This window comes from Carettochelys insculpta, chromosome 18, assembly GCF_033958435.1.
Source record: "Carettochelys insculpta isolate YL-2023 chromosome 18, ASM3395843v1, whole genome shotgun sequence".
Taxonomy (NCBI): domain Eukaryota; kingdom Metazoa; phylum Chordata; order Testudines; family Carettochelyidae; genus Carettochelys; species Carettochelys insculpta.
In genome coordinates, this window is record NC_134154.1 from 5,098,150 (window position 1) to 5,109,433 (window position 11,284).

Genomic DNA, 11,284 nt, shown 5'->3' on the forward strand with positions numbered 1-11,284 from the left:
GCCAGCCTTCTGAAAAAAAAAAAAGCCACAATTTATGTGTCTAAAGCTGAACAGCAAAAAGCAAGGCACCTAAAACTATTTTTAGAAATGTGGGTCTTACTGAAGCAACGAAAACACAACCTTGCATGTCAGTAGAGCTGCTGTGATGAGACCTTTGGCCCACTGTGGCATGGAAGGGGTAAATAAATCCCTACTATGGCTGTTCAGGATGCAGCCAATAGAAAAGAGGCTGTGAGGAGCGGCCAACTGGTACCCAGAAGGCCCATATAAAAATAGCTGAAGGTCAGAGTAGGGTCAGTTACTCCCTAGAGCTAAAGGAGGAAGACCTAAGGGCCTTGCTGCTGGATGGAAGGTAGCTCTGTAGACAAAGCAGTGCTAGGCAGGAGCAAAAGAGAAATTCTGGCTGGCTGCTAGAACTAGTATGCTGTGGCCCTGAGGTAAGGGTGAACTTGATGCTGTGGATGGATGAAAGTGACCCAGGGAAATATACTGAGGAGTTGGAGGGGATGCAGCATGTGGTTGCCATCTATGGGGGTCCTACATTGGGAGCCAGAATCCTGAGTGGTCTAAAACCTGCCACTCACGAATGGGAAAGTGGCTGGATGATTGACTAGAGTTGCCACTGGAGAGGTGGTTGGATGGTAGACTGCAGGGCCTCTGGAAGCAGGAAAGCACAGATTATGATATGGCACCAGGGTTGTGTTGTGAAGAACATACAGCAGCCCTGAGAGTGACCTGGGTCCAAGAGCAGATGTGATGGTGGGTGAGGCACATGCAGAAAAGGGCAGAGCTAATATTTAAGAAAGAGTCTAGTTTTAAGTTAAAGATTATTTTTTGTTTTGACAAGCAGGGAGAATCCCTTTTCAACCTCTTAAGTGGATGGGGGAAAAAAATAAAACTACTGGCTAAAACCCATAAGGTCTCACACCTCCTACAAATGTACCCAAAATGTGGTTTAGACTGACTTTTTAATGCTGAAAGGAAGAGTTCACAACTAGAAACAGATACTTTTACACCCACAAATCCTTGTCCATATCTGTCATAAAATTATGAGCTCTGATCTTTGTAGACCCTGAGCCAAGAAAAATACCATCCTATCCAAATATCTCCAAGGAGAGAATCTTGAATCCCTTACAGTGCCATCATGCTATCCCAAGTTCTACCTACCCTTTTGGAAGCCTTGGTTCATCTTGTTAGGCTAATGGTACCCTTGAGCTAACCGTTTGGTTTGCGTAGCTGACTACAGCTCCCAACAGCTACTGGGACTTCTCATCAATTGCAGATTACTACTTCTACTAGGATAAAGTTCATTTTAAAGACCTCCTCAATGACAGCTGGGAGTTGTATTCAACTCTATGATTAACAGTCTCCTCTCTGGAAGGAGACACCATAGAGTGGTCAAGAACTTTGTTAGGTGCCCAGCATTCAACCTAATTCTGAGGGGAAGGGAAGTGGTGCTGAGATGTCAAATTATTACAAATATTAAAAATAAAAATGGGTAATTTTAGTTACAATTGAATTTAGAACCCCTTTAAGGAAAACTACACTTTTGAAAAGAGTGCAGGAATTTTCTACAACTTCATTCCACCGTGGGATTAATTTTTCTCTTATCCCTCATTCAGTTTGTAAAACAAAAAGGTACTGAGAAGATGTCAATCCACCAAACTAACCCTCAAGTAAAACTCTTTATCTCTAGTTCTTGAATGTGCGGGAGAGGTGAGTGTTTGAAAGGCAAAATAGGCACACCAAAACAACACTTATTACAGACACCTTAATGCCATGCTCATGCATTTGAGATCAACATATTCAGCTTTCATTTGTGCCTAGCTAACTGCATAATGTTCTATGACATACATTTGACCCTGCTGATATTAGTGCTTTTTTAAGTGCATGGTCATCTATTAATCTCCATGTCAGAAAATTCATCATTGTTATTTGAATTCAATTGATTGCCATTTTAAAAGTATGTTTTTGGGTTGTTTTTAAACTCCTTTATTCACTACACTTCCATAATTGCATTGTGAACATCTATTAATAGATTTAAAAATAATATGGACATACATAAAAAGCAGTTAAGCATAAACTTCAGGTTGAACCTCTCTAATCTGATACACTGAGGGCCTTACCAATGCTGGACAAGTGAATTTGCTGGACCATGGGAGGACAATATTGTTTAATAGCATTACCAACACTTCCACTACTTACCGAGCAATTAAAAGATATTTAGGGGTAAATTACAGCTAAATAACAGCACAAAACACTGAGCCAGGACTGATGGCTATAAATTTTTATGGGACTGCAGGAAACTTGGCCACACCTGCGATAGTGGTCATCCGGCTAACTAAAATCCTGCCAGATTATGGATGTTGCTGAACAAGAGAGTTCTGGATTAGAGAGGCCCAAACTGTCTTACATTCTTAGAGTGGCTTTCATTCAGTAGAATTTCAAGGTGCTTAACAATCTAGAGCTCGGTTTTTCAATAGCCTATGGAAATTAGGTACCCACTCATTTTGAAAGTAAATAGGCGTTGAGTGCCTAACATTCTTGGCTCATCTGATTAATTCTAACTTGTCAACATGACTCTGGGAGCCATTAATGCCCATGTATAGAGAACTAGAGAAAACTGCACAGTTCTCATGGAGAACTGGAGATTTTGATGGAAATGATTACACAAGTGATGGTAGCAGGGAGTCTCATTCCCCAAAGACACAGAATAGGAGCCAAATGAGAGAATAAATCATTTGCTCATTAATCTTGTGTGCTATATACAACTGTGTGTGAAGAGCAGCAAGGATCATCCTATGGCCTAAGTATAACAAAGATGAAAATAAGCCATCTGCCAGAATTGGTGTGTGAACAGCAGCATATTCACTTCTTCCTCAGTCAAACTTCCACTGGTGTCAAACTGGAACAAGCAACTAGGTAGGCTAACCTGGAAGCGGGTGGAGGTGAGAAGAAAACAACAAATGTGGTTAGTGGTGAGAAATTTCATCTCCTTTTCTCCGTTGAAACAGACATTTGGAACCCCATGCGGTATCTTTGGGGAACACTGCATAAAATTTAATATGATCTGTACAATTCTGTTCTACTCCTGAGGGTGTGGGTAGGTTGGGGTTGATGGGTACTGCTGCTCCTCCAGGAGTTGAAAATAATGGGGGTGATGATGGAGGGGTGATGAACCCATGACTTCTTTACAATCCCAGAGAAATATCATCCTCTCTGGTGGCCTGCATGCAGTGGTTCAGCCTGGATTTCCCAGAGATTAGGAAAGAAAGGGCTTTTGATATAAAAGAATGAGTGTGAAATGATGCACGGAAAAAAGTGTATTACCATTCTATTGATGGACAGGGTGGAGCCTGCAATCTGGGGATAATCAAAGAGGGCCTGATCTGCAGTAGGGGCTGACCCATATAAACAGGAAGTAGAGCAAGAGACAGGAAGCTAGAGTAGATGTTGAGCTGCCTGAAGCAGGTGGTAGTTGTACTTACTAGTATTAGGAAACAATCTGAACCTGACAAACCAAGGACTTTGACAAGGACTATAAGTTTGGGAGTCCCATGCTAAGGTCCTGATGAATTATCTGTTGCAGCAATTTTTGTTCTGAAACTTGATTGTAAATGTGTGTTGGCTTCTCCTTGTCCGGGGTGGTTAAAGTGAATCAGCTGTTACTCCACATGGGGAAACCAGCTAAAGTGAGGCAGTACCTGCAGTGCCACACTGGACTGCAGAGAGGTTCTGAGCATCAACCTACACCTTTGCACTAAGCTTGAATTAATTTGTGGGTTTTCCTTTGAGCCAAACAATGGACAGGCCTGTGGGTTCTAGAGGGAAAACCGTAACATCTGCTAAATGGTTGAAAAGACTGGCACTTTCTAGACATCTGGAGTTGAGGTGACCTCCGGTAAACATGTTAGAACTTGTATTGTCTTTTGTTTTCTGTTATTTTGTCTTTAAAATAAAGTTACTCTACTGTGAGCTGTGGGGGTCACTGGTAAAAATGCTCTTTGGAGAGAGAGCACAGCTGTGCTGCAGGCACCCTGGCTTGCTGGGGAATGGTGTGCATGGCAGGTGGCTGTGCAGCCTTAAACCTTCTCTCCTCCTTCAGAAGGAGTGGGACAAGGGTCCATACCTGGAGACAAGCGAGGGCTGGAGACCTGCTGACACCCCTCAAGAGGAAATGTATATAGTAACCCTGAAACTGGGACACTTCCTTCTATGGTAATACAATTCTGTAATTAAATGGGATGTTTAAGGAGAGTGTGAGATTTCCTGGCTGGTCTAGCTGGTGCAACTCACTTCACCAGAGATGAGCACCTCTGAAAGAAGTAAATCTACAAGTGCCCAACCTAGTCCAGGACTTGTATATAACACATCAGGTTCTCTAGAGGGATCTAGGAAAAACTCCAAGCCACACAGGCTCCTGCAGTCTGAGGCTAATCCTTGAATTCAGGTTCATGTTTTGAAATTAACATTGCCCTGTGGGAATCTCAGACTGTGCCATATTTGCAAGAAGAATGAAGTGGTAGGGTGATCCAGAACATAGTTTATTAAATAGTGAAGCAAGCAGACAGGATTATGGCTTACCTAGTATCTGACACATCTCTTGACCTCTCTGCTTTCTAGCAGCTAGACCACAATATTCTGTGTACAGGATTATGATTTCAGAATGGGTCAACAGAAATATTGAAAACACTGTCGCTGTTCTAAGCTTATAGCCATGGCATTTGTCTCTGCTGTTGAAGCAAGCAATCATATGCATTACCCTGTCTCTTCAGAATGAAATTCTTTAACCACCAAGAAAATTGAAAATTCAATAAGGCTTTTGCTTCAGTCAATATTTCCTCCTCAGCCAGAAGAGGGAAACAGTCAGAAATTAAAATCATAAGTGAAAAGCCCCTTCCTCTCCAGGGTAAGAGGAACAGAGAGCACATTACCAAAAATCTTTTTCCAGATCAGTGAAAATGCACTTTTGTTCCATAATATGAACTTTAACTTGACTGGGATGAGAGAGGAAACACTTCTCAGCTTCCCTAAGCTTCCTATTAACGTGGTAAAAAGATCTGCTGTGGGGGTGGCAGTGAGTGTGCACAGCCTTGTAGATTTCTGTTGCAGATCTGCCTTTAGTCTCTTGAATGTTAATTTTTTTACTTTTCTGGAATTCCTGTTAAACAGTAGGACTCTTCCAAATGCTCCGGCCAAAGCTAAACTAAAAAGACAGACCATTCCAATTCTCCACAAGGCTCAAATAATTGCTACAGTGATCTCTGTAAGCAAGGAGAAGCTCGTACTCCACACTGGACAGTCCTAAAGCATAAAACAAACATGATATCTACACTAGGGGGCACTTTGAAGCTGCTGCTTCACATCATTGTCTGTAGCAGCCATCATTTGACACAAATTACATATCCCAGCATGCTTGAATCATGATGGAGCATTGCCTGTAGTTTCTGCAAGGCAATGAAGATGAGGGCATTAATGGGCTATTCTATTCCATTTTGTGTAAATAAGATGACATTTGGGCTTTGGACAAGTTACCAATACAGCCAACAGTTTGGCATAGTTCCTCAACAGGATATTGACTAAGATCTCTTGAGCAATCTGAGCCTCCACGATGGTCCAGACAGACTTTCACTTGTCCAGCGTTCTATGATAAATAACATGTAGGGCCTCTTGGGCACATCTAAGGTCACACAGTACCACGGGAGAAATAAAATAGATCCAGCTCCATAATTTAAAAAACACAGGTCTGCTGAGGCAGGATTTCCATGGCTTCATAGATGATCCACAGGAAGGGGCAATTCTCACTCTAATGTGGCATACATGCCAACTGTGGGGACCCAAAAGTCTTGGGCCCCACCAAGCTTTGCTAGAGGCAACCGTTCCTATTGCCCCTGCATAGATACAGCTCTAAAAGCTTCACTAAAAGTTTTGACCTACTTAAAAAAATGCCCTGGATTTTTCTGCAAAATGCATTGATAGGAAATAATTAATAGATTATGTGTAAGGCCCCAAAATAGAAACTGCTGTTGTAGCAAGCCTGTTGTTGCATAATGTTAGCATTATTTGCCTAAGCATGGCAATACTGCAGCATCCTGTTTTCTGAACAATCCCAGGTGTCAGCAAATGAACAAAAAGGGTAATTCTTGAGTAATCCATCCTCTGTTAGCCAGGCCCACTTCTGGCAGTCCGATTTAGGTTCACGTGGAGCATGGGGTTATGTTCTCAATCATCTTGGCTAATAATGATATCTTCATGTGTAACCCTTCTGCCAGGTGGAGCCAGCAGCAGCCTATAGGTTCTTCACTATCCATCCTACACAGAACTGGCTCATACCTCAACTCAGTAACCTGGGAAATTCATACACCATCCCTGGGTGCTTCTGGGAGGCAGTGCTTCTCCACTTGCAAGCTGTAACAAAGTGGGATTTGTGGGGATTTTATTCCTTGTTATGTTGCATGCATTTCCTACTGTAGTAATGCCATGTGTGTGCCTCAGTTTCCCTAGGTACAGCATCAGTGAACAGTTGAAGATGGGAGTTTCGGTGCGATGACTTCTCACATGTAAGCAATGGTCCTCCATGACCTTTGTAACGTAGGGAACCAGGTGATGCTTTTTCCCTGGGAAACAGGACGAAGGTGGGAGGAAGGGCCTGGCTGCTTTGAATTTGAACTGGGCATTTGGAGAAGGGGCCAGTCTCTAACTTGAGAGGGAGGAAGGAGAGCCAGGGCCCCAGCTTGGGACCCCCAAACTCCATGACACAAGCACGGAGTTTCTTTCTTTCCTGAGGAAAGAAAAGAAACCCTTAATAAAAGGGAGGGAAGTAACTTGACATTAATTTGGGAAAACACCAGAGTTAATAAACAAAAATTATGAACAAGTGTCCCACCTACTTGAGATGGGAATGTCCTTTTCTGCTCAGGTTCTTAAGTACTGCACTCTAAATGTCCCCTTCACATAACAAACCATTCCCTGTACTCCATTCACAGTTGTTGACCTGCTCTGCCCAAGGACCAGAGGTGGATCCACAGAGTTTACCTCCCATCCTGAGTTGGGGTGGTGGGGAGAGGCAAAGAGGCATCTTATTCATTCCACTGGTCACTTGCTATTCTCCTGCTCAAGGCCACCACCCCACTGGCCATTCATCTCACCTCCCTGCTGCTGTCCTCCTGGCTGTCCATTATGCCTCTGTGCTGCTGCAGTGCTAGCTTCTCATCGTATCTCCCTGTTGCTCTGTCACCATCCACTGTCATACACTTCTTGGCTGCGACTCCATTAATCTCAAATTTATTTCAGGTCCCAGCAATTTCAACTCTTAGCAAGCAGGGTAGAAGAAACACAACTCCAACACAATTATCATAAGAGGCACTTAATGATGTCTATTTAGCTCTGCTCTTTAGATTGAGTGGGAGAGAACAGGTCAAACCAAGCCTGGGGAGAGCATATAGACTCCTGACCAGAATAACTTCCTTCACCTCATGTTTCTTAAAGCATTGAAAAATCAAGGCCCTGCATTAACAAGATTCTTACTGCTGTGAGTCCTTTCATTTGGAATAATTTAGCACAGTCGCACTCTTTCTGGATTTCCCCAAAATTATAAACACTGGTAACATCTTTTAGCTATCCCAAATATCATTCCACCTAAGCAAAACAGGAGCAAACTTCATTTACATAGACACATCCAGGGTCTCCCCCCACGACCCGCTAGATGTGAGAGATGCATTCTTTTAGATCCCGCTTATACATGGATGTATTTAATTCTTCTCTGAACCCAGTTATGCTTCTGGCCCTCACAAAATCCACTGGCAACAAGTTGCACATATTGATTGAGCATTGTATGAAGAAGTACTTCCTTACATTAGTTTTTTTAAAATCTGCTCCTATTAATTTAATTGGGTGACTCTGGGTTCTTGTATTCTGTGAAGGGGTAAACAACAACTCCCTATTCACATTTAGCTAGCTGTCCCTTTTCTAAGATGAACTGTGCCAATCTTTTTAATCTCTCCTCATATGGAAGCTGCTCCATACTCCAGATTTTTGTTGCCTTTCTCTGTACCTTTTCCATTTCTAATATATCTTCATAAAAGGTGGGGTGACCAGAATTACAAACAGTACTCAAGTTATGAGATAATGGATTTATGTAGTAACAGAGAGGAAGCCGTGCTAGTCTATATACTACCAAACCAAAAAAGCAGTCAAGTAGCACTTTAAACACTAACAAAATACTTGGCTTACTCTAATTCTTGACTCCCCGCCACTTTTGCCCCTCTACTCTCTGATTTGCTCACCTTGATAATTTTTTTCTGATTTGTTAACCTTGATTACTATTTTTGGTTCTCTGTGCCTTAAATATTGAGTCTGTTCTGGTATGGCTGTGGTCTGAAGAAGTGGGTCTCTCCCACGAGAGCTCACCTAATTATTTTGTTAGTCTTTAAAGTGCTACTTTACTGCTTTTTCTTTGTTTGGACTTATGTGGTGTCATATTTTCTGTCTTACTATCTATTCCTTTCCTAATATTTGCTGCATATTGAACAAACCTTTTCAGAGAACAAGCCACAATTCCATGATTTGTGAGTGGTAACAGCTAATTTAGAACACATCGCTAAGTATAATTGGGATTATTTCCAATGTCCTTTATTTTGTACTTATCCACACTGACTTCATTTGCCATTTTGTTGCTTAGTCACCCAATTTTGTGAAATATTTTGTAATTTTTGTCAGTTCTGAACTTACTGAATAATTCAGTATCACCTGCAACTTTGTCACCTCATTGTTTAACCCCTTTTCCAAATCATGTGTGAATACGTTGAACAGCACAGGTCTTAATATAGAACCTAGTGGGACCCCCAATTTACCCTTTTCCATTGTGAAAACTCATAATGTATTCCCACCCTGTTTCCTATCATTTTAAATCCTTTATTAAAAATAAATCACTAAAATTGATGACAGACATCAAAGAAAAGGTAAAAATGTCTCAACAGTTTGGTTTACAGTTGTTCCCCGATTACTCTTGATCAGCCTCAAGCAGTTTTGTGATCACCATCCTCCTGTGTGCTTAAGTAGGGCTGACCTAGGAGAGCCCTTAAAAATAAGGATGAGTGACCCAGAGGAGATGAAGAACAGCAGACTGCAAAAAGGGGACTTTGAGAAGGTGTTTGTAAGGGAGAATCCTAGTACAGTCAGGTTAAAAAGAGCTGTATTGCCTCTACCAACACTGCTCCTGTCTCTGCTGCCTATGCCTTTAGCCAGTTAGACAACTTGACTATGGATGCCTCTGCCCAGATCCTGATGTGGTTTTGCAGTGATTGTGGCCTGAATTTCCCACTTACAAAAATCCAGGCTGAGGGGAATGATCTAATGTGAAAGGTGCCTGCTTGTGGAAAGTCTCAGAACAGCTTGGAGAGCTATAGGAGGATAGGCTGAGGAGCATCTGTGCCCCCAAGGAATTCCTTGAGTGTATTCATGCTGCCCTGGCTATGTATACCCCCAGTTGCGCTACAAAGGTGTCTGCAAGAGAGACCTCAGAGAGGTAGACATCGAGCTGGACAACTGGGAAGAACTAGCAGACGACCGCAGCAGATGGAGGCAGGGGTTACACAAGGGCCTTCAGAAGGGCGAGATAAGGATCAGACAGCTAGCAGAGGAGAAGCGAGCGCACAGAAAGCACACTAAGGACTTGCCAGACACCCACCACATCTGCAAGAGATGCAGCAAGGACTGTCACTCTCGTGTGGGTCTTCATAATCACAGTAGACGCTGTAAATGAAGTCCTAAATTGAAACTATAAAGGGCGCGATCCCTAGTCTACGTAGACTGAAGGATGCCTACTACCTGGCTATGAGAGATGAGGACTCTCACCCCACAGTGGTGCAGAAGTTGTATACCTCCAAGGCTGAGAGGTTTGCAGCCACCACTCCCAAGAGGAAATGGCATAGTGGTGGTTGAAAACTCTCTTCTAAGGGGTAGAGAATTTCTTAACAGCTGACCTTTCAAGCGCAGGCATGCATACACAGAACCTCCTGCTTTCTAGGACATAGGAATCAGATTAGTCTTAAGAAGGCCATTTTATTAACAAAACAGAGATACTTGCTTCCTAGGTGTTGCAGAACAACTAAAAAAGCTAGATTAAGTGCAGAGAATTGTTTCATTGGGATTCAGTTTAGAAGTTAGTGTATGTGACAGAGATAGCAGTGTGCGCACACACACAAATCAGCAAGAGAAGCTCCACAAACCAAACTCTCAAAAAAAAATCGGTTTGACTAAATGTAGCCTTTCTCTCACATATCTATTATTTTAAGATTATCACTGGAAATTCCCTGCCTGGTTCCAGGCTTAATCCATCTTTCCTAGATCACATTGGCTCACATAACAGAAAGCAGCAGGCAGACTACAGCTCAATTCAAAAATCACATTCTCTTCCCATTGGCTCTCCTGGCTGCTTGCCAACACTTTCTGGAGATTCTCAGGGTTTAACTCCTAGAGCCAGTTTAGTTAACTGAATAGCTGGTATGACTAGAAAAAGGAAGTACCCCTCCCGCTTCTCATGCCTTGTGAGGAGGGCTTTAAACTAGGTGCAGTGTGGTAGGTGACCAAAGCCCACGGGTAAGTCATAAACATGGAGATGTGGGCAAAGGGTCAGAATAGGTGCAATTAATTGCATGGAGCAAGATACCTCAAGAGATATAATCAGAGCATGAGGAGAAGACAGTATGCAGGGAACATGAAGTCAAGACGTAGGAGGAGATCTTGAGGCTCACAGGGCAGCAGACAGAGCAGGTGAAGCACATGGTAGAAGCACAGGAGAAGCATCTGGAACACAGCCTCCCTGCTCCCTTGCCCTCCTCACCAAGTTCCATAGCCTGTTCTCCCAGGGGTCCTAGAATGTGTGTGTGTGTGTCGGGGATAGATGGGGAAGGGGAGGGAGAGTCAAGGGCAGCCTGGCACTCAAGTCCCAGTGATGTCACCTGGAACAGAATGCTATCAAGTATGTGATTGCTGAACAAGGAGATTTTAATATATCACTTGTCCTTGTTCCTCATGCCCTGAAATCCTTTTCTGTCTGTGCTCCTTGTGTTTTCCGAGTAAAAATGCACAATTTCTCAAGAAGGTCTCTCTTGCTTGTGTTATATGGTTTGTGGAGGGGCAGCTTACAGGCATTCACAAAACTGGCTTTCATAGCTTCTCTGATTCAGTGTCCCTTAATATGCTCTCTTTGTAGCTCTGTTCGACTGCTCATAATTAGCAGCTAGGTGATCTGCCTTGGTCCCCTCCCCTGGCACAAAACTGT